The sequence below is a fragment of the Manduca sexta genome, chromosome 14, assembly GCF_014839805.1.
Source record: "Manduca sexta isolate Smith_Timp_Sample1 chromosome 14, JHU_Msex_v1.0, whole genome shotgun sequence".
Classification (NCBI taxonomy): Eukaryota; Metazoa; Arthropoda; class Insecta; order Lepidoptera; family Sphingidae; genus Manduca; species Manduca sexta.
In genome coordinates, this window is record NC_051128.1 from 1,935,371 (window position 1) to 1,960,679 (window position 25,309).

The 25,309-nt window shown below is 33.5% G+C and overlaps 1 protein-coding gene across 4 annotated transcripts in view; it reads left to right on the forward strand.

Annotated features, from left to right (window-relative positions):
• Positions 1 to 25,309, forward strand: part of LOC115442798 (RING finger protein nhl-1) — a 99,364-nt gene that overhangs the window by 53,807 nt on the left and 20,248 nt on the right. The window contains exon 1 of one of the 4 annotated variants that reach the window (XM_030167958.2): positions 18,662 to 18,759. The exons of 2 other annotated variants lie outside the window; for them this stretch is intronic. The gene's annotated coding sequence lies outside the window, so the exon portion shown is untranslated. Of the gene's footprint in view, positions 1 to 18,661; positions 18,814 to 25,309 lie in introns of those variants that run through there. One more of the 4 variants, XM_030167957.2, reaches the window with a different exon arrangement.

Below are 25,309 nucleotides of genomic sequence, written 5' to 3' on the forward strand. Positions count from 1 at the left end.
ACCGAGGCCCCGAGGGTAGTGGGTTCATCACGTTAATGCGACGTATAATGACGTCCATATTTCGGCAGACGGAAGCCGACTCGCGGTATTTGCGAAGTAATTAAGTGACGAGAAACGAGCGAGAAATGACGCTGCGGCGAGATTAATTATGGCACGAGTACGTTTATGGGTCAGACGAGCGTGCGAACGCGGCGTTTGGCGTTCAGAAATATTGTAATCGTTTACCCTTTTACTATAATAATATGTTTTTTTTTGTTTAATTGCCATTTTTTTGTCACATAATTTAGCAGTAAGTAATAAAATTTATTGGTATAAACCCTAGGTAAACGTAATATTTTGAATGTCTTCAAAACTATATTTACTTTCCATCTTAATGTGACTATATTTTTTTAATTATAAAATATAAATAACTCACAGATCACGCATAATAAAAATCTATTTTGTTAAATCACTAACGGAGTTTTCTCTATAGATTAAACTAAAAACAACCCATGCCTATAAAAAATACATTAACGTTTTAAAAAACGCCCGTCTACGTAGTTACGTTATTACAACATAATCAGAGATGTGTCAGCATTTATGCTTGCTACTTAATGTATTTAACTTGTTTATTCTTAATGTTACCGTTATCCAACATTTTCATACTTTAAAGCCCTCGAGCTTTCAATAACACCTCTTGAATAGAACAGCTGACTATTGAGTCAGTTAGAATGGTCTAGACTGAAACTTGTGCGGATTTCAGTTCACTATAGAGTGATATAGATTTTATTTATTTTCTACAACTGCTGTTGCTTGGAAAAGCAAATCAAGACAAAATTCAAAAGTTCGGAGTTCGATTCCTGAGTTTAGATATCCTTACTGAAATTGGTGCTTGTGTCAAGGTAATTCCTATAATTTTATGGAAATATACTGAATCTATTTTTAATTTTATCTCTGTCTACCTTTTCACTATATAAGCTCGAGTCAATATCATTTTTAAATAGATAGTATTAGGTAGATAGTTAAAAGGTACATATTTACTTTTCAATATACTAAACTTAGGCTTAGAGCCAATGTCTTCTAACATTACGATGAGATAAGTTATATATCTATAGTCCAAATACATAAAAATGCAGTAACTCCAAGCAAAAAAATAACTTACCAAAAACAAGAAAATATACCCAAAACGAATATAACAATAAGTTGTAGAGACAGATACAGCCGAATGTATCATAAAGGTCCGTTTCGCAGACGAAGAACTCAGAATACCTGTTCACGTTCCATGAACGGTCAAACGTAGCGTGCAAATGTTCCTCTCACATGTCTAAGGGGATGGCATCCACTGACATGTGGATGCGATGCTAAAAACATATGACTACTAGTATGTGTAGGTCTTACTCATAAATGACAGTCTCTCTCGCTTCCTCTGACGTTAAATATCACTTGACAAAGCGAGACAACACGCTGTGAACTTACGTTTATTAGTTACTAGCTTTTGCTCGCGGTTTCGCCCGCTATAAGGAGTTTTCCGGGATAAAAGTCCCACTATATATTTTCCCGGGATAGTAGCCTATAACGTTCCCAGGGTCTTATACTATCACCATACCAAATTTTGCTTTCTTATACCACGTCTTATCTCACGTCCCGTTCGCGTGGAAACGGGATAAAAGTGTCCTATGTCCGTCTCCTGGTTATAAGCTACCTCTCCATCAATTTTCAGCCAAATCGGTTCATCCGTTCTTGAATTATAAATAGTGTAACTAACACCACTTTCTTTTATATATATAGATTAGTGATATTTTTAATATGGACACAGAAAAGTTACGCCACTGCCCTTGATGGTAAGTGAAGTGGGGTAACTTTATTAGTTGTGCCGGCTTGTTGGAACCGGTTGTACACAGACTGATCCCGGAAAGCGACCTATGGCCAGTTTTAACACTTTGTGTTCGGTAGTCGCTATCCTGGCGGATATAAAATATATCCTACGATCAGCATTATTAGAAACGCTGTAGCGTTTTTAGTTATACACTATAGTATATCTAACTATATAGAATATAGCGCGCTATATTATATACCCCGACTAAAGTATCCAAAAATCTGCGCACTTCCGCAATGACAGACGCCTACTTAGTAAAATGTATGTTAATAATATTGCTGTATTGTATGATATATCTTTTTGTGGATGCACAGCCTTATTGTCCTTCGTATATTTACTTGTACGAAGCTTTTTTATTACATCACACTTTCACCAAAATACTTTCAAGAAACTTACAAATAGAAAATGTAGCATTTTTAACAGTTTAACTAATTATTTCTTCGATACTTCGTTGTTCATTTGTATTTTTAAGCACATAATATTTAACAAGTCTATATCATAACATGATAATATAACTTTATTTCTATTTATTGTAACTGTTAAATAGATAGAACTCTTTTACTAAAGAAAAGGTAGGTATAAGTTTTTGAACATCACAATTCCTAAATACATTTTATTTTCATTTAATATTAGTTTTATATAAAAAAAAAATTATATAATTTAAATAATTTTTCATTCCTACTAAAATCATTATATGATACTCCACATTTTAATTCTTAACATCTTTACCTTCCCCATTTCTAGAACATTCCGTCGACTACTTTACATTACTACCCTCAAACTTGTGTCATGTGTGAAAGTTTTCCTAATGTCTACAGTTTAAAGCCGAGATTACGTAGAGTCGACTGCCGGCAGGTCTATTTCCTCACGATACATTTTATTCGTACTACCATTTGCTTAAGTCACTTGGTGTGGCATCCGTGTAGACTTTTGCTTACGTCATGCATTTAAATATCTATATAAAATAATTTAAAAAATTAACTAGATACCAGAAACTGTGTTTTCATTTCAAATTCCTTCCCTTAAAAGTTGAATTGAATCTTGCGGTTAATTATAGATAATAATATATATATAATAACTTTATAAATACCGTCAGATAACCCACGTACAGGTTTTGAAAATAATTAGCAATTAAAGATTTTAGTGCGATCTAAAATAATATGCGCGTTCAACGTCGAAGAAAAGTTAACTATGAAACAACTTATAATTCTAATTTTAAATCAGAATCGATTTTGTACCCATCAGTTACAGTTACAGTTCATATTGTTAAACTAAACATTGACAAGTTATCATATATACTATCGATATAATCAGCTGTTTGACCATAATTCAAGTAATTAAATAATTAAACTCCCCTCTCTTGGAACTCCCTTATGGGTCCCCCCCGTGACCACGAAGGCAGCAAAGTCTTCGAAAGGTCGGGAGAAAACTAAAAATTAAAACCGCGTCAAAATCCGAGATATAGTTTAATTTTAATGTCGTAACATTAGCGTGAACATAACAAATCATTATGTAAATAAACAATACAAGTGGGTGGTCGACTATGTGGCCAACGGAAAGTAAATTTACCCCAATAAATCTTTTTCTTAGATAGTCCGCGCTCAATAGTGTTTTACGTCGCTATGTGCTAAATTACATCGTGGAGACATAATGATATGGCCATAGCTTTCTTTCATATCAGTTACACATATTTTTCGCAACTGGCAGTTTAAAAGTCTGAAGTAAGAGAAAAACACACGTCATGCCTTTCCTAAAAGGGTAGATAGAGATGCAACTAAGTTATCCAGTTCTCGCTATGTGTTTTCCATGATTTGGTGGGTAGCAAGTCAATCGTCATAGTAATCACAAATTTCAGACTGTGCTGATACTGAGAAAAAGAAACCCACATCACTTTGCCTGACCAGGGATTCGAACGTGAGACATTGTAGGGTACTAGTACTATTCAGTGAACCTAAGACATTGTCAGATATTGATACTTTTCAGCATTCTGTCGTAGTACTTTTAAACTAATACAAAATAATTATTCATGTTTACAGAAAGACAAAAAATATACTACATAATCAGTGGAGTACCACGCAGTACTTCGTAATTCAAAGTTCTGTATGATGTTGCTACCGTTTATGGGCGGTCATAACGCTTATCATCAGGCGAGCGGAATGCTCATCGCTTAATTACTGCAATAAAAAAATACTTCTTAATGTGACCTCTATTTCAACTACTTTAAATCTATTTTCAAAAGCTACTACACTTTGTTAATCCCTCCGTAAATGCTTCACAATTTCTCCCAATTAAATCTCTGTGAATCCTCCGAAAACTCACAAAACCACTTAAACAATTTAAAAAATCTCTACATAGAGTAAAAGTCTCTACATTTTTAAAAACCATTTTCTGTGTCAAACCAGTGCTGTCGGAAGGCAATTAATGCATAATTCATATAAAAACAAATGCAACTCAAGTATTAGCGAACATTAATTTTTTCTCTTACATTTCTACTTTCATCTCTAATATTTCTTAAAGTAGAGCACGAGACCTCGCAAGAATTTAGACTTAGAGTTTGGAAGGATGAGGCTTTTGTGTGAATAATCTTTTTTTTCTGGCAACATGCTTTTCAAATTATTTTGTTTTCTAAGTTTCTATCACATTTTATTTAGCTAACATTGTGGAATAAATGTTGCTGTCGAAAGCTTTCGTTTCTTTTAAAGAAGCTTACGTCGTTGGAATGATTTGATGTCAGCAAAGTGCAAGCTCTATTTGGCCAACCTACCTATATAATTTAATACGATTTTTATACATGTATACGGAATTGGTTCGAAATAAAAAATATAGGTTCTTATTATAATTTATAATTATGTCTCTTAATATTTTTTGCTGCCAGTCCCATTCTTTCTGTCGTTCTAGCAATACTATTCTATATTCATTTCGACATATTGGTGGTAGGATATATTTTATATCCGCCCGGATAGCGACACCCGTACGCAAGGTTTTAAAACCCGTCATTATAGCCTACGTAAGTATGTCGCGTTCTGTGATCAGTCTTTGGATAATTAGTTCCAACATGCCGACATAATTGTGTCGACTGTTAAGGGATAATCATCTCTTTTATAAATAGTGAACACACTCCCGAGATCCTATAATTAATTAGAAGATTTAAAAAAAAAGATGATTTAAATTTATGAATTTTCAAATTCTCTACTCAAATGCAGTTTGCATTAAATCACTGCTGTTTTTTCGTTATACCATTACTAAACGTCATTTAGATTATTCTAAAATGAACCATAAAGACTCTACATAAAGACCACTTCTCATATTCGAGCTCTATATTTTTTAATTAATCCATTAACACAAGAACTCCAAGCACAACTCCCAAGCGAATGTAAAGTTATCGGCACATATCACTTTTTTCACTGATTACCCGAACAATTTTGGAACTAATTTGCGCTTTATATACATAGCAATAAAGCGCTCAAAGTTTTGCGTGCGTTGAACAGTATAAAACATTATTTGTATGTACATTAGGTAGTTCATTGATAAGCAGTAAAACAAGGAATATCGGAATGTTTTTTGTCAACTCCATTATTGTAAAAAGCTGTTCTGGTTATAAAAAGATAAGAAGCACTAAGGCGTTTTAATTTTTTTTAAATTTCAGAATTTTCATAACTGGATCAGTAAAAAACATTGTCTTATAATATTAACATTATTACTTTAGGGTTATTAATAACTAACTTATGCTCATGGCTCTGTCTTTGTGAAAAAAAATCGGGAAAAAGGAGTCTTATACTCCTTCATTGATAAAAATCAAAATCGGTTTAGTAGTTGCTGAGATTCAAGCATTCAAACAAACAAACAAACTCTTCAGCTTTATAATATAATAATATAGATAAATTTAATATCGATATTTTGTGACAACGTTTGTTAGTAATTAATACAAAATTTGCTTTACGAATATAAATATTTTTTCACCATCAACCATGATGTGGTTTAAGAGTTATTACTCATCTTCAGAAGCATATTATAGGCAAACTTGTATTAGGTTTATCTATATACATACATTGTAGATAAAGGCCTATATCCTCTTAGTAGTAGAGGAGGCCCGTGCCCAGCAGTGAGCAGTATATTATACAGAAATTATACGTATATTATACATAGTACCGTTCTACGTTATTAAGAAAAGTATTTTCCAACTTATGGTAAGTGACGAGAGACGAGAGATAATCGCCCACAACAGTCGACATAATTATGCCGGCCTGTTGAAACCAGATATACACAGGCTGATCCCGGGACGCGACACTTATATGGGCCACTATGGCGGGTTTTAACACCTTGTGTACGGTGGTCACTACTCAGGAGGATACAAAATATATCCTACCAGAACATAATTACTAATTTACAAAAAAATTATCGACAGAACCAGTGCTAGGAACAATTATATTATTACGTCATCTCCACTTCCACATCGACTACGCCGCTGATAATTAGCGTAAACTTTGTTTATGTTTGCAGTCAAACTGAGTTCTCATAATTCAAGTTTCACTCGAGTCATTTTGCGAGGTAAATTATTTCTTCCACGTTACTTCAAGTTTATATTACAAATTCTTAAGAGTTTGAAGAGAAGAGGACAGATGATTTCAAGGCAGAAGGCGCATAATACAAACCTTTTATAATAACATCGGATGTACATAATAGTTTTTATTATACGAGGTACGTATACATCTCAAACCTAACCATTTACTGGTAGGTCTCTCATATGTGAGAGTCCGTCTGGGGAGGTACCATCGCAATGTCTATTTCTGCTGCCAAGCAGCAGTGTAGTCACTGCTGTGCTCCAGTTTGAAGGACACTGTAGCCAGTGTAACTACTGGACATAAATTAATATCTCACGTCTCAGGATGGCGAGCGGCATACCAAACAATATTTTGTAATTCAAGGTGTTGGATGGTGTTTCTACTGCTTATGGGCGGTTGTATTGCTTACCATCAGGCGAACGGCAAGCTCGTCTCGTCATTTAAAGCAATAAAAAAACCGAAGACCTAATGTATTTCAGCGTACACCTGCCCTATCATTTCGCGGAAAGCCAAAAATATTTCCTAATATTCTTGTTTTCCGTATTCCGACCACGGCTATCCTTCAAGATGATGACTTTAAATATTTGATGAGATCTCCCTCATGTCTGTGTCATGTTTTGCCTTGTAAATAATAATTTATTTTGTTCTGGATATTTTTACTGCTCCGTTGGCGTAGTATTGCGCGGTACGATCGCTGAGGTTTCGTGTTCGAACCCTGGGTAGGGTAGTGCGTTATTCCATCGAGTATCAACCGGGAGTATGGAAATGTGCTCGGTAAATGGAGAATGGAGATAGACCTGCCCCGTACTCTATTCGTAACTATCAAAAAAATATTGTGATGTTATATAATCTAATCGACGGTTGACAAGCTAATTGCGCTAAGCGACATTTTTCTTTAAAACATTTTATCTAGGTTAAATAGAAATGTGTCCGGAATAGGGAGAATGGAGATAAACCCGCCCCTTATACTATTCATAAGAACCGAATAAAGTTTTGATGCTATATGATCTATATTAATGGTTGAAAGGCTAATTGAGCTAACCGACATTTTTTTTCGAAACATTTTAACTAGTTTAAATAGAAATGTGTCCGGTATAAGGAGAATGGAGATAGACTCGCCCCCTATTCTATTTATAAGAACCGAATAAAGTTTTGATGCTATATGATCTATATTAATGGTTGAAAGGCTAATTGAGCTAACCGACATTTTTTTTCGAAACATTTTAACTAATTTAAATAGAAATGTGTCCGGTATAAGGAGAATGGAGATAGACCCGCCCCCTATACTATTCATAAGAAACGAATAAAGACGCTATATAATCTATATCGACGATTGAAAAGCTAATTGCGCTAAGCGACATTTTTCCTTTAAACATTTTATCTAGGTTAAATAGAAATGTGTCCGGTATAGGGAGAATGGAGATAGACCCGCCCTTTATACTATTCATAAGAAACGAATAAAGTTTTGATACTGTATGATCTACATAGATGGTTGAAAAGCTAATTGCGCTAAGCGACATTTTTCTTCAAAACATTTTAACTAGGTTAAATAGAAATGTGTCCGGTATAGGGAGAATGGAGATAGATCCGCCCCTTATACTATTTATAAGAAACGAATAAAGTTGTGATGCTATATGATCTATACAGATGGTTGAAAGGCTGATTGAGCTAAGCGCCATATTTTTCAATACATTTTATTTAGTTATAAAAAAATATAGAAAATGACCTGATTTTAAATATGTATGAAACTTGTTGCGCAAAATAATGTCGGTTAAGTCAATAAGCCATTCACCCGCCGATATGTATAATATGTATGAATATTTAAACTTATTTGGTACTTATTTCAAAACTCATTCGAATCAAGACTTAACGTGTAAATTCTTGTACCAATACAAATACTCTTTATTGGAACCATTATTAAATAGAGGAACAAGATTAATACACTTTCTTAAATCTATGGTGTATAATAGGCGGCATTTTCACTACAAGCGATCTCTACTAGACAACCTTTGTATGGAAATAAATAGTATTTTTTTCTATTAATTTATAATTAGTATTTAAGGTAGATTTATTCACTATCATTCCAAAAGATCATTAACATCAACGGAGCTGTAATAAATAATAAAAACACCCTTCATACTCTATATATTTTAAAGCCGACCGAATACCGCATAAACTTCACGAAGTAATCAAGACGAGAGATTACAAGTACATATTTTATTTACATGGCGTATAAACAATATTTTCTTGTAACCTAGTGTTACATTAATATCTCATAAACCTAATACTGTAAACAGACCTGGTTAAACTATAAATTATGTTTACGATCTAATGTTACCGAATGTTGTCCTAAATCTTGCGGATTTTAGGTCTTATTATGTTTTGTTGCAAAAGTAGTTACATCAAAAGAAACATTACGCGTGTGTTATTAAATATTATTATCAATTAATTTAAATAAGGGTTGATTTTTAAATGATATTATGCTTTTGTAGGATGAAGAACAATACAAATTAATTAAAATGTCATTTTTATATCAAGTGTTGCCAATTTGTCTCATTTACATATTCAGTTAGCTTATAATTTATTTGATAAATATTTTTTTATTTTGTTGGAAAAAAAGTCTTGTACTATCGATCTCATCACGACATTATCGAACGACAATTTTTCATAAATGGAAATAAACTAATGTGTTTTACCTTAAACTTATGTTATCAATTATATCTGAGTGCATAGCCGCTTCCTAAAATAAGGCCGGCATTATTCCAGCGACTGCCTCGAGTCTTTTCGGTCGCTAGATAATTGTCTCATGACTTCATATTTAGACAGCAATTGATTATTATCAAACCCACCACAAATCTATGTATATAAAAATAAATCTCTATTTCCCTATGTCATCGCATTACGCGAGAACGTATGAAACTATATCGCTAATACATTTTTGTTGTGTTAATTAATGTCAGGAGTAGGTTTTTATGAAAGAAAAAAATAAAGAAGTTGAGCACAATATTAGAAAATAAAAAAAAACATAACAACAATACAAATTTTACATAACTATCAGCTATTAACAGAATGCTTGTATCATAAGGCATAACAATAACATACAATATGTTTTTGGATAATGTTTTTTTTATTAATACTCGTAATACCAATTCGAATTCAATATTCGTAGTTAAGCCAGGACAACGTCTGCTGGGTTAGCTAGTCACTTATGTAAATATTGTGAGAAATCTACCAAATTCTCGACATCGTAAAAATATAAAAGCGTCCACAACTTTGACTATCAGCACTCGACCATAGAAAGCCTAAGAGGTAGTTTTATATTTTACGAGCTCATCAAATTTAATCACCGTCTGGTGACCTTAATGACCTTATACTTATGGTTCCATTTAGCATAAATGTATGAATAGAAGTATAATTTTTACCTATTCGACTACAATTTTCCAATGTGCCTTTTAAGGAAAAATGCCGTAACCGACATTTGGCACTTTTTATAAATGTAGCCTTTTCCTTATTAATCTTGTATTGTGGTATATTTTCTGTACTTATTAACAAGAATAAACATTTTTAGATAATTAGTAATATACCACAAATATATAAACTAATAAAGAGAAAAGCCGTTTTAGCAAGAAGAGTCGAGTGTCGGTTGCGATGTTTCCTCCGCTAAAGCTCGTAATTACTAAGCAATATATGATTTTTACAAGGGTCATCAGCACTATGGATTTTCTTTAGTATTTTTAACATTTTCTTATTTTAGCTATTACTGAGTGGCGAGTTTATTGCTCGTTTCGCAATTTAACATACACTTACGTAGCCCTTTTTAATTTTTATTATTATTTGCTATCACATTATTTTTGTTTATGTTGCGATTGTAACTAATAAATCTTTTGTCCTTGTTACCTCTTCTTTTCTAACTACCTTCATTACTATTTCTAAACACCGTTTCAATAATTATTTTCAGTCAAGCGCAAAAAATCAAATTAAAAAAAACTCTAACCAATAAGATTTCAAATATTAATTGGTTTCATGTCTAACTGAACACTTGCTGCATTAGAATCGTTCTTTATCAACTAAAGTTAAACAGAAGTTGATAACTTAAAACAATACAAGGGGAATCTGCTTTAAGTTTCCTTATAACAAGTGCGGACAAGTTTCATCGCATCAACGTTGCTCCATTTAGGAAACCAATTCCATTTTCTCGTGTACAGGGTTGTATTTAGTTTGGGAATTGGCCTTGCATTTATCAAGAATTAAATCTAATATATAAAATATTAAATTAAAGATCCAGGTTAGAGAAACATCTCTTAGGAGTCACTTTAATCGTGTTTATAAAATAATAGCTTTTCCCTCCCATTCCGCCTTGTGAAACAGTTTTTCTGGAGTAAATAATTTTTGGGAAAAGTAGCCTATAGAACTCAGGAGTAATGTATCTTTCTATTAGTAAAAAATAAATCGAAATCAGTTTAATATGTACTGAGATTAGCGTGTTCAAACAAACAAGCACTCCAGCTTTATATATTAGTATAGATATAGATAAAAGTACCAAGAGAAAAAATCACGTAATTTTTTGCTCAGTAAAAGAAAAAATAATAATAATAGGTACGTATACAAACTATGATCACCACAACAAATTGTATACAAAAACTATTAAACCAAGATTTTTGGGTTTTTAACAATTAGTTGGGAATTGCATCACTGTTATATCTGACATACATAATCTTCCCTAAGTCAATTGTCGACAAAAAAATTCGGGTCCTAGTCAAATATGAATATGAAGCGGCAATAGCTTAGTTGGTTGTGGAACAGGCTTCCGAGACTAATGTCCGCAAGTTCAAAACCAACAGGCACACAGACTTATCTAAAATTATGTGTGTATTCTTTCTGAATTATCGCTTGCTTTGACGGTGAAGGAAAACATCGTGAGGAAACCTGCATACCTGAGAAATTCTCTATAGGAATTTCGAGAGTTGTTAAGTCTACCAATCTGCACTAGGCCAGCGTGGTGAACTAAGGTCTAATCACCCTCAGTAGTAGAGGAGGCCCAGTGGGGCCCTACAATGGGCCCTATAGTGTAAAATGTTCTCCAGATTTAATTAAATTTGAAACCCTGACTCCATCTCTGTCGTGTTGTATCGCTCCAGACAATGAAGGTCTGTTTCCTATTCGCCGTTTGCCATTTGGGAATCAACAATAAAATAAATCTGGGAAGTAAGTTTACTAAGATACAACACGATGCGCGAAACTGTAATTTCTTTGAAAAAACTCGATGAAAATCTTTAATGTTATGGCAGTTTCATGTTACTTTTACTATACACGTCATTGTATTACTTAGTAAAAGTAAAGAAATAAGATTCGGTTCTGAATGTAAGAATTTTTGTATCGTATTTTATTGTGATGTTTTTATAAGGGCAAGTGACTCTACTGTACCTGGTGGTAAGTGGAAAGGGATCCAATAGAATGTCGACTAACGAGAGATGATTCCCTCTCAGCAATGGACATAATTATGCCGGTCTTTTGGAACCGGATATACACAGGCTTATCCCGGAAAGCGACACACTTACGTGGGCCATTATAGTGGGTTTTAACACTTTGTGTACGGCGGTCGCTATGCGGGTGGATATAAAATATATCCTATTTTTTCAAGAAACTTTTTAAACACAATATGTAATAGACAAGTTTTTCCATATTATTTTCATACACGCATCACATGTATATCATATTGTAGACAGAGTTGCAACAAGAGCACCCACTGTTCGCCTATGTGTTCCGTCCCATGATGTGATGTGGCGCTTCTATTGTCATATCGAGCACTAATTCCAGACTCAGGGCTGATATTTAAAATAACCCATTGTCTCTTTGCCCAACCTGGGATACGAATCCAGGACCTCAAAGCAGTGTCATATTGCGCACGCCATATAACTGCGCCACCGAGACAGTAATTATTTCTCAACATCTACTTATTTATTTTATGTTAAGTTATACAATACTCTAAAAGCAGAGGTGAAAATTTACCATCAAGTGCCACTAACAATTTCCTTTGTTATAAAATATTCCTCAACGCAGAAATCGAACCCACGAACTCTAATTTCCCTGCTCCGTACTCGTATAGTTTTCCGTTAATCCGTTTCCAAAGGTGGGACAAAAGATTATCTTAATTAAAATCTTACTTCCGCCTTCAGAGATAATTCTGATCGATTCAGTTTCCTATCAGGTTCATTTACATCCAACCATCCGAGCGAGCATTGAACCGAGTCCCTAACTCCTATATAAGATTTAAGAAGAGCTTTATTTCTCATTAAGAATTGTATACATAATTCACTTACTGAGAAACAATGTTTAAACCTAAGATTAATACTTAGAGCGCACAAAGGTTCGTAAAATAAAAAAAAAAAAACGACACAGAAGTAATAACAAAAATGTGGGTAAACAAATAATAATTAAGTAAGTAAGAAACTCGATCGTAGTCAAGCTCAACGAGAACGCATGATTTGATTTTACTACACCATTTGTGAAGGTAATGTAAGCATTGGTTAACGAAATATATTTTTTTTTTATTAGGCACGGAATAATGACCCTAATGGTAAGCGCAGTGGGGTCTAATAGAATGTTGACTGGCAAGGGATGATTACCCCTCGACAGTCGACACAATTTTGCCGGCCTAAACGAAGTGGATATTGATACTGATCCCGGATCGCGACACACTTACGTGGACCATTATGGCGGGTTTTAATACATTGTGACGGTGGTTGTTATCCGAGCGTATATAAAATATATCCTACCAAACAGCCACGAAATAATTAAAAACTCGTTTTGAACGGGCTATGAATAACACTTCGTATTATTATTAGTTGTGTAAATATCTTATGAGTTCTTAGGTTTACGACACATACTTTGTAAGTTTTACTTAAGTAAGTTATTTTGCAATAAAAGTATAAACTACTTGGTAACCTAGCTGGTTATAATTATATATGTACTTATTTTCGTACTTATATAAGTCAGTTTATAGTTTATTATATTATAAATATTCCATTTAAATAAAACTTAAATATGTGACTTACAAAACGTTTATTAATCTAAACAGTGATGTTAACTGGTTATAGTTATATATTAAGTATCACGTACTAATTTTCGTTACTTACGCACGTAAAACTTACAAATGTAACAGCCTCCTAACGCCTGTATACGCGTTGAAAACAATCTGCTTGCAACTAATTACAATAATTGTATGCGCCCCACGCACTATTAAGCGCTCTGCTTCCAATATATAATGATAGAAAACATATGCGGTTAGGTTTGAAACATACAAAGAGCAGTGACGCGATAAATACACTTCAGTCAGACATACTTATTTCATTGTAAGTTCATGCAATTATAATATTTTATACTTTCAACTTATCAGTAACTACGCGTTGCCCGCGGCTACGCACGTGTGAAGAGCCTTTCTCGCAATAAAAGCACCTAAAACATAACGATTCATAAAGCCACCTATACGATAATAATGTTAAATTTAGCAAATTATCCGGAATACAAAATAGCCTACGTGTTTATTCAAGACTTGGTCTACCCGTGTATTAAATTTAATCTAAATCCGTTCACCTGTTTTTGGATTTAATTACAGCAAATATCCAAACATGTTTTCATTTATAATATTAGTAAAGTGAAAGGAAAGATTATTGGCTATCTAAGCGCATCTTATACTATATTTAGAATTAGTTTTATATTTTATTACTTTCATTAACTGTAAAAAAACTTGTACAATGAAAGATGTTAATTTACCTTAAAATAACTTAGTGTCCCAACATTTATAAAATTAGTATTATGAAATAAAAATCATATTTACTTTTGCTGATATATTAGATATGTTTTATCCCGGGTAGCGACTACCGTACACTAGGTATTAAAACTCGCCATAGCAGCTCACGAATGTGTGTCGCTTTCCGAGTGTCCTGTGTATAGTAGGTTCCAGGCCGGCATCAAGGAGTCGACTGTCGAGGGGCATGTCTCCTTAATCGATATTCTATTGGACCCCACTCCACTTACCATCAGGAGCAATGAGGTCGCTTTGGTGTGCACGTATAAAAAAATCATTTTTGTCTATTCTTTTATTATCGCTTATCGCTTAGCATATCATCGCAACACTTTGTATGCACAGGCTACCTAACTAACAGCATCAAAGCGTGACACGCTGCTGCATAGTTTGGCAGCGCGCGAACCTATTTATAATGAAGTCAGTGGCATTTATATCGGAAAGGACAGTGCGTTGATCGGTTATTTATAGATGTGAAAGTAATTGGGCCGACTGTACTCGTCAGAACGCATGCGCGTCATATGCGGTGAAGTTAAGATTATATTCATAATAGCTTCCTGCTCGAAAGTTTGTGAAGAATTGTATTAAATACGCAAAGATCGGTGCATTTTTTTTTTGTTGTACAGACACGGTATCATTACACTACTGTACCTGATGGTAAGTGGGGTCCAATAGAATGTCGATTGACTAGAAATGATTACCCCTCGACAGTCGACAAAATTATGCCGGCCTGTTGAAACCGGATGTACATAGGGAACGTGAGCTATATCGCTGAATCAAGCAAGCGGTATGCTCGCTCGTCTTTCAGTTACAACAAAAATAAAAATAATTTGTATTCAGTTCAAATTAGTAAGTTTAGGACAAGACAGACAACAAGGGGTAATTCATGTTTAGTTCAAATGAGCAAGTTTAGGTCAAGATAACAAGGGGACACTCCCCCATAAATACCCAAAGGTGGACGTCCATCACATGCAGCATATGAAAACACGTGTTTATGAACGTGTTATTTTGAGCGTGTCTTTGTTTGACAATAACACGCAATATACACTGTCCTTTTGTTTGTGCGATTGTCTGCCCTTGTGATAACATGGACGACGACCTGTTTTTAATGATTTTTAATTACGTATTATAGAGGTCATTGGCTGTATTTGTCTTGGGTTCGATGCTTAGAACGAGTAGTAACATATTTTGTTTGCCGAATTGGAAAGTTAATATGAATGGCTAGAGATCAGAATATGTTTGATATGTTTTGGTACGTTGGTCATGGCTGACTGAATGAAAGTCACCTCTCGGAATAGAGTCCTGATGTATATTATTTTGGAATTGGAGACATCTGTACATTGACCGAAAATTTGGTTTATGTCTCTCGAAGAACATTTGATTTTTTAAAAATATAAGTGATATAATACCTCCTAGCCGAATTTCGACCACGATGCCCAATCTCAACGGAGATCAACCAGGTACGCAGGAGATATTATAGTGTGATATATATAATATAAATATATAGTTCAGTACCTATGCGATGTTATAACTATCCGAAAGAGCTGGTAAATTCATGTCAGAGTTTTGATGATAAATTTCATTTTTGAAAATTAAAGTTGCGCATCTCACGTGTTGTATAAGACGTGCTTTTGTCTGAACCAAAAAGTTTTATTTCGAGGAAAAGTTTTAAACTTTAGTTTTTGTGGTATAATATATAGCTGAAACGTGCGCGAGTTGCAAATATAAATTATTAGTCATGTTACCAATTGTCGTACAATTATTTCTTTTGATGTACCCTCACATACCATTTTATGAAATAAATTTAAATTCCAAAGGCCCAAAAACTTGCCGAGGATCTTGAAATGTTTTGGTAGCTGGAGGGACACGAAATACTACAGAAGACAAATTTTCAGACGATTCTAAATTTCGTTGTGATAATCACAATGGTGGACGTAGTAAAAAAAATCCATGTCCAACCCTAGAAAGACAATAAAATATTCTAAATAAAGGGAATCAGTTTCGATCAGCCGATATAGACACAACAAATACAGAGAAAACAAAATAGCAATGAAATTGTACAAATTATTAGAAGTACTGAAGGTAAGAATCATTACGAACAGAGAAAGGCCAACGCTTCACCGACCACAGACACTGGAAGACATCCAAAATATCTTAACGAAAACAAACAAAAATGCACGTGGCACGCCCGAAAATAAATGGGTATGACAAGAGTTTCCTTCATTCCTTCCAGCTCAAGGTACGAAAGAGCACCAAAAAGATTTGCATTTCACAAAAGAGGACAAAATTTGCTTCAGAAATGAAATTCACTTGTCAGGGAAAATTTATTTGTTCCTGATTTGACTATAAACCACTTTTATATAGTTTAATGAGCACACTAAAATTAATTAGATAAATATGGAAATGATTGATTTCGGTCTGTAAGCAAAATAGAAACAATTTGTTATTTAAGAAATTTTGAAAGAACAATGTGGTTAGTAATATTGTTATCGGATACTTAATCAGTCTATCTAAATAGTATTAGGCCATGTGACCTTCTGGGAAAAGTTGCTCAAACAGGCAAACGACGTGACGTTCCTTATCATGCACAAAAAATTATTGATATAAACCTTATACTTATATAATTCAACACTCAAATTCTCATGAAATATTTTCTCATAACCATTCTTTCACGACGAATAAAAACCACATAAAACCTGGAATCTTGTTAAAATAAAGAAATATTTTAAGGCCGAATACCCGGTGTGCCAATAAACAAAATTCGGTCAAGTGCACACTTTAGCTACGTATTACAAAGTGCGCGTCTGAGTGCGTATTTAAATAGATAAGATGTAGGTTAGCGGAAATGTCTCCAGCGTTTCAATTCTTGTGTTAAATTTGGATGCAGTTTACATGACATACTAGTAAATGATATTGTAACAAAAATAAATGATAATGACTTGAGACCGTTTTAATAAACCAATCTCACTTTTGAGTAAGATCTTAAGTAGACATTTAAGGTAATTAACTATTTTATAAACAAAACTTGAGCTGTCATTTAAGCCGTTGTCGACGGAGTCGGCACTGTTTAATAAACAAAATTTAACTCTCAAAATTCGTCATATTATTGTGCTGTGACTTAAGATATCATTTGAGGTGTTGTTAATATCTGATTATTAAATAGCTATGATATTAAAATGCTGTGACTTGACAATGTGTCGGTTGATATTGCACTTGAGAGCGATATTGAGTAGCATCTATTAATATATCTCTTGGATGGTAATGAAGAATAACGGTTTGAATAAGGCAATGATTATACGTACAAGTCTTGTTTTAGTATCAGGAAGAGGGCGCTTCTGTGCCAAAACATATATTGCACAAGTATTTATGGATGACAAAAACCTTTGTATTAGTGAAAAAAAAACCGCGTATTAGATGACTCGTCAGTTAATGACGTTAATTGACCACGACTACTTTAACTAATACCCTACGTCATTTGAAAGAGTTAAACGTTATTATAAATTCAATAATTTGTACGTTGTTAAATAAGGCCTTTACATTATTTGTAACAAGGCCGAGCCGTTGCGGAGTCTGTCGTTTCCTGACTTACAAAATCATTTTATCATTGGCGACTTGCAATATATCGGACGCCAATACGCATGGTCAAGTCACGCACCGACCTCAGCATCAATATCTTTAGCAATATATTGATATAATTAAATTTTTAAGAACAAAAATTCAACACAATGTTTCATCATTCTACAAAAAGTAATGTGACGTCACTTCCCACAGTTTTATGGCCATATAAAATCACGGAATAATTTTGTCAGTTCTCAGAATGTTAACAGGAAACTCATAATTTTAATGTGATTCCGTAATTCAGTAAAATTATATTAAAAATAAAAATATCCGACCTGTATCCGAATATTCGCAAAATCATCTTTCTTCCAATAATTAAAATTGGCTCAATTGCATTGGTTCACGTTAAAATTGTGATACAAAACAAAATTAGAATCAACACTTGAGAATTTATTGTTTTCAAATACAACGTAGTTCATTCCAAATAAGTTAAATAAACAAACATGTTATCGTGTTTACTATAAGGAAAATAAATGCTTTTAAATTTAAATTTAACGGTCGATATTCAATTACCTTTATTCTTCCATTAAGTGTATTTGGTTATTTTTACTCAAAATATTTTTGGAGCCACGTGGCTGTACAATAAAGAAAAATGTGATACTATTAATTTTGGCTGCATTTTGCACTTTAGAATGTTAATAAACAAAGTGAACATCCATACTGTTATCCGATCATTATTAATAAAATTAACTGATGATTATTAACAACAAAAAAACCACACAATCCAAACGATGTCCAATGACCTTTCGCCGTCCAAAAGTAAACTGTAGCGTTTAGAAAATAAACGTCGGATACCCGCCGCGCATGCGTACCGACGATTCCAAAAATACAATCGTGCGCAGCGGATCGTATTCCTGCCAGTAGCCGGCCAAATGTCGAACGGAATACGCCTGTGATATAACTAGTCCGCAAAATGTCAAGTAATTGAGTGAGCCCTTACCCCTGTGTGGTTTTTTTATGTGGCAATATCCGCTGTAAGTATCCGCTTGTGTGAAGCAGTGAGCATGTTCGGATATTTTGCCCAAAAGTGCGTTTGTGTGATTGTGGATTGGCGTCTTTGGATGAGCGTGCGAAACGCTGGTCGTGTTTTATTGGTTATCTGAGTCATAACGGCTGAATGAACTATATGTAAAATGGAGACATTAATACTAAAATCCGCCTAAATTATTTTAAATAATGATTTTTGGCATATTCGCTTTTTTCCCCTATTTTTTTACAAATATTGTGCAATTCTTTTGTTTATAAACACGTCTTGTGACTGGCAATGACGTAGAAAATGTGAAATTTGATTAGTCATTTTCGCACAAAGAAAAATAATAAGATGCGTCATCCATTTAACTAGTAAAATTATACATACCTACCTAATATTTATATTTTTAAATCATTACCTGAGTTATTGTTTCTCAAAATGGAACTAAAAAAATATAGATTTATTTATATTAGAATTTTACAACGTATTGTATATCCGTCTTTGAACGCATCGAAGAACTTGTCAGTATTGGGGACACATCTTTCGTAAACAACGGTTCCAAATTAGTAAATATGAAACGGGCTATATAGAATTTCGTTTGAACAACAGGATGTTTTCTTAAACGTCAATATAGATTCAGTACTTTGCCGTTTAAATAAATTCAAGGGTTTTATAATCGTGTCAGTAAAACAAAATTCTAAATAAAATTTCAAAATTCATTTTTCACTGTTAATTAACACGTTGTAGCAATCGTTAACAACACGAACGTTCATACTACCAATAGCATCTGACCATTTGACTTCAATATTAAAATAACTGATGCATAAGCCCGATGCACGAGTTTCAATTTTCAGTGCTTATTAAACTATTCAAATATGAAACGGCTGGATTCAAACATAAATCCAAATAACATTTACCGTATGTTTCTAAAGCGAATTCTAGTTTCGAACAAATTTGTATCTCCTATTGCTGTGTTAAGTCTTTCTTTTCTTACTGGCTTGATATTTAATCCTTTGTTGATTTAAATTATACTGGCTTTTGATAATTTGTGGTCATAGTCTTCTGTCTTCATACATATAGCTCTCCTTTCGAATCACTTAATCTTATCATCTTAACTATCCTTATTATAATCAGCCCCTTCGTTGATATATTACCTTAATCATTTGCTATTTCTTCCTTAGCCGATTTATTTACTGCATCTGCCTTAAAATTTTTCTTCACCTATCACACCACGAGCTGCATCCTGAACTGACTCAATCATAGATATTTAAAGTTCCAGACACACGTCACAGATTTTATGGTGGGCGAACCAGACTGATTCGAATGCCTTGCCTACACGAGTTTGTTGATGTTACAGATAAAGTTATTTCGGACAGTGACTAACATATTTCAGTTTTGCTTGCAATAATAAACAAGATTCCTCTTGTGGGTAATGGGGTTAGGACTTCGCCATAATAGCTGAATGGAAAGAGTCACCAATCCTAACCTTAAAAATTAGTAAACTAAAGATGTGCATACAAGCATACACATTACCCTCTTGGGGTAGGCAGACACTATTGAGTATCAAACGCGACGATCTTGACATACCTTGCGCTTAAGATAATAAATAGTATCTCCAGTCAACTTTAAATACTTTGTATGCATTTAAGTGCCCCGTTGTCCGCAACCAATTATCAACAATGCTACGCAGCAACGCACTTTTGATAAAAAATCTGTAATTGTTTCAATATAAGTAACACAATGAAGCCACTTGATCGAACAACCGTCGATCTCAACTAATAATAAACAATAGACAATAGTAATCCACGAATAATCCGGACAATACTGCCCACTACACAACAATAGAAAATAAAAAAATATCAGTAATATTTCCACGCACAATGTTTTAGTAACAAAAGCTGGTATTCCGAAGACTCCAACCGAAACATTTTATCGGAAAATTTGTTAAAGCGAAATATTGCAATATCTTTTACGAAATAAAGTATGCTTTTGAACTTTTGGAATCTCGCGAAATAACTTTATGAATGGCTACGGTTTTGTTATTTTTAAGTTGTCGGCTTGTTTTATAAATGCGTGTTTTTGGAAACTTCGAGAGCTCTTTATTTATTTGTAAAGTTTATTATGGTGTTTAGGGACTTTTTACTCATCATCAATTCTACACCATTGGGTGACAAATATATTTGCTTTCAGTTCAGTATCTTTTGTTCTTTTATTGTTTTAGTATCTCTCTATCTAATTAGGCTTTGTTCACATCAAACACATTCCTTGTAGAATTACTATTTAACGGTTTTCATGAACCCTTATTATAATAGGATAAATTCTTTCCTTACTTTGAATGTCGATTACGAGTCTATGGTTTTTCTGGTATGATAGAATTACTAGCTTTTGCCTGCGGCTCCGTCTGCGTCAAAGTTTTTCCGGGATGAATATTTTTCCGGGTTCCACACCCAAATAGGCTATCACGGCTTCAAAAATACATGTATTACAATAATTAACTAAGTCAACAATATAAAATATTAAACACTTCAATCAAGTAAACACGATTATGCCTAAAAAAAAAATATTTTTTTTTTTATAAACAATGGTGATATTCAGTACGTATTGCAATAATATGCGGAAGTATGTAATACAGTGTCGAAAGTTGAAATTTTTCGAAAGGGAACCCAACACAATATAAAGGTACGAATATGCATGAATGCCGTCTGCAGATCCTTCTAATGATAATTAGATTCCATATAAATTTTACATAAAAGGAAGCCAACAACGAACGGGTTATATGCACCCTTCACCACTGAATATTAATATTATTATCAGATTATACAGATCCTAACACACTTGCGAAATTATAGAATAAAACAACATTCGGAATCTTCATTACAGTTTCAACCACAATAAAAACAGCTAAACAATTAATCAAATACGTAATAGAAGGTTTTAGTGACTACGCGCCAAAACGCACCGAGTTCAATGAATGAGAAAAACATCTAAGAAAACATCTTAAAATAAATCCGTGCACGAGGTATTGTGGTGCACATTTCGGGAAATATATGCCCTGTTAAATCTTTCTTTGTTGCCACATTTAAAATATTGCATGGCGCGTACGAATTCTTGACGATTGTACTAAAATATTACCGTGTGGGGTAAGTTTTGAAATTTATTGCGCAGAATGGTTATTGCGTTGTCTCTGTGTAAGGTATTATAATAAATTATGGTTTAGAAAAGCTTATACGAATAATTTTTGGGTCTTCAAAATATTCGTTTCATATCACTTTTGAAATGGAACGGAGTTTAATTTTAATTACTTCACGATTCCTCTGACACTCTAAATGGGAGAAAAAAGGTAGAGGCTTCAATATTGAATGGAAGTTAAGTACAAAAAGGCCTTGATTCATCACTGTAATTCACAATAGTCAATATAAGGCGCGTGCTTACGAGACTAACGATTTATACATATTAACAAACAACGCCATCTCTTATCATAACACACGAACTAATTTTAAATACAATTCTAATAATAATGCTTGCGTAAAGAAAATCACGCATTTGTTTAAACGTCGGTACTAAATATAAATTAATAGTTCCTGTTCGCGACGTAGATGTGACGTCACGGGATCACGCTTTCCGTTGGTTTCGTCATCCACTAATATATTTTAGGAATTAGTATTATCGTAAGAAGTTTTCTTTGAAAGATTTTTTTAAAAAAATTTAGTTTACTGTTCCTACATCACTAAGAGAAATCTTCATGCTTGCACTCTAAACTTATAGGCAGAGAGGCAACGAAGGTTGCCAGTTTGAAAAAATTCGTTTAACAATTTCATTAAATAATGAAATTACAAATCCTATCTTAAAATATTTTTGTAATTTTTTTGTCTGGTACCGATAGTTGGCAATAAGTTCCTCCTATACGGGATCTACTACGCGAAATGAGCGAATGAAACAACTTTGCCAACTAAAAGACGTGATGTTTATATCAAAATTGATTTCATACATTGTACAATTTAATCCCCTTGTTTTCGATAATAACACGCACAATACAATGCCAAAAATGTTTCCGCAGTGCGTATTTAGATTTCCTTCTCAGTGTATAATAATTTTTAAGAGTCTTTCCTTATCTACGTGCCAGGGTAATGACAATCTATTGCAATTATTTCGACACTGCCTCTCCAGTTAAATGCAATATGCATATTTATATACAAAAATATATACATATTGAAATTAATGAAATACTTCCTACATAATTAATTGATAACGTATATACGATTTTTTTTTATTGCTTTGAATGACGAGACGAGCTTGCCGTTTGCCTGATGGTAAGCGATACGACGGCCCATAAACAGTAGAAATACCAACACAAACTTACGGTCTCGGTGGCGTAGTTATATGGTACGACTGCAGTGCTGAATTCTTAGGTTCGATTCCCGGGCCGGCCGAACTGATATCAGGTATCTACTCAGTATTAGATCGTAGTTTCGAATTCGCATCCGATATAGTGATAGGTTCGCCCCTTATCATGGGACGAAATACACGCGGCGGAAAATGGATGCACCAGTTGTGCCTCTACTTACTCCTTAGGGATAACGGCAAGGGTGTAATACTAAACTGACAGTGCACAGGTTAAATGTAGAAGCATCAATATGGCATCATAGCGTCACTCCTTTTTCTCTATACAGTGGCAGGCTAATGAGAAATATCACCGGGCACACACCCAATGTAAATATAACAATTGAACTAAAATTTCACAACTTAAATTTAGAAACATTGAATATTACATTATGGCCTTTTTCCCTTTACTGTGCCAGGCTAATGAGAAATTTCAGCATACACCCAGACTAAATAAAACAATCAAGCTTAAATTTGGATCCATTTTTTTGGTCAGCGTAGGATTTTAAAATTTGTATCGGCTAAGCCAAAAAATAGGCCATTTGTAACGTTAAAAAGGAGTCCAATGACTAATAAGAATTAATGCCAAATTTTTTCGTTTCGCACAAATTATGAAACAAAAATGAATCATGTACTATTGACACACTACGCCTAATTATACTATCAGTTGACACTTCAAGTCACGAGTCTTCTCTAACACATAAGGTTGAAAATTGCACCTAAAAATAGTAAAAACATTAGTATTCACAACTTTAACACGTCGTAATAAAATCGAATATCGCTTAGTTTTTCAACAGCAGAGCCGTGTGAAACGTGGCTATTTATAAGTCGAAATCATAGGATACGATCGTGAGAAAATTTTACATCGCTTTAATGTCGGTACATTACTGATGTTAGATTTTATGTTTATAAACATCTATGTTTAGAGTGAAGGTCGTTTGGGGAATGCAGAGTTAGAAATCCGGGAAATTCATAACTGTATCTCGCTGACTCCCTATTACAAAGTCCTATGTCAATTTTTAGTAACTTTACAAAATGAGATTACAATGTTTCATATTGTTAAATATTAGACTGGACAAGAGGGAATCCCCTTTACTGATCTATAAGGATAATTTTCATTGAAAAAGATTTAGAATCATATGATATATCTAATTAAAATTTCACTTGTAACATAGAACTTTGTAAATTCTTTGGGAAACTGAATATCAAAAAACTAAATATCACTTTGTCCGACCTGGGATTCGAACCCAGGACTACAGAGCATTGCTGTACCGCGCATGCAGTACAACTACGCCACCGAGGCTTCAACTGAAAATCACATTGAAATATGACAGATATAATTATGACAATTGATATGAGAAAAAATATTATTAATCTCAAACTGAGTCAAATATTCTGTATTTATAGTCGAAAATTGTATATTAAGATAACTTAGCAGAAATTGGAATAAGAAAACAAATTATTAATCTTATAGAATTTAGAATACTACCATTTATGGGCTAGGTAATCATTAATTCATTTCAACAAAAAAATATTTCAATAGCTAATTTCTTCAATTAATATTTGTTACTGCGATCATTTATGTCGCCACTAATAAATAATACTTAATTTTTATAAAGGTCTAAATTATAGTAATGACCTAAAATGTAACGTATTCTATTAATTTTTAATTGTAAGCTGTCATATTGCCATATATTGTGGTTTTAATAAAAGCTGAATTAAATCTCGAACATTTTACATTAATTTCCTGAAATCCATTCACCCAAAAGCAAATATGTGTAAAAGTTATCTGAAAGGCTTATTACATTATCTTTTTAATTTAATAACCTTTGTTGGCGGATCATGAATCGACCAATTAACCATTCATTTATGCAGTTTTATAGGAGTGTGCATAAGTGACGTATTTTTTTCGGTTAAAATAATTATTAATAGTGTTACATATAATAATAAAAATAAAAATATGTGAGTAGAGGTAAATTATCAAATTGCAAGAAATGTTAAATATACATACTTGATAGTAATCATCATCATCAGCCATATAAAGTCCCTTGCTCATAAACACAAGCCTCCCCCAAAGATTTCCAGACGGACCTGTCGAATACGGCCTACATCCATACTTG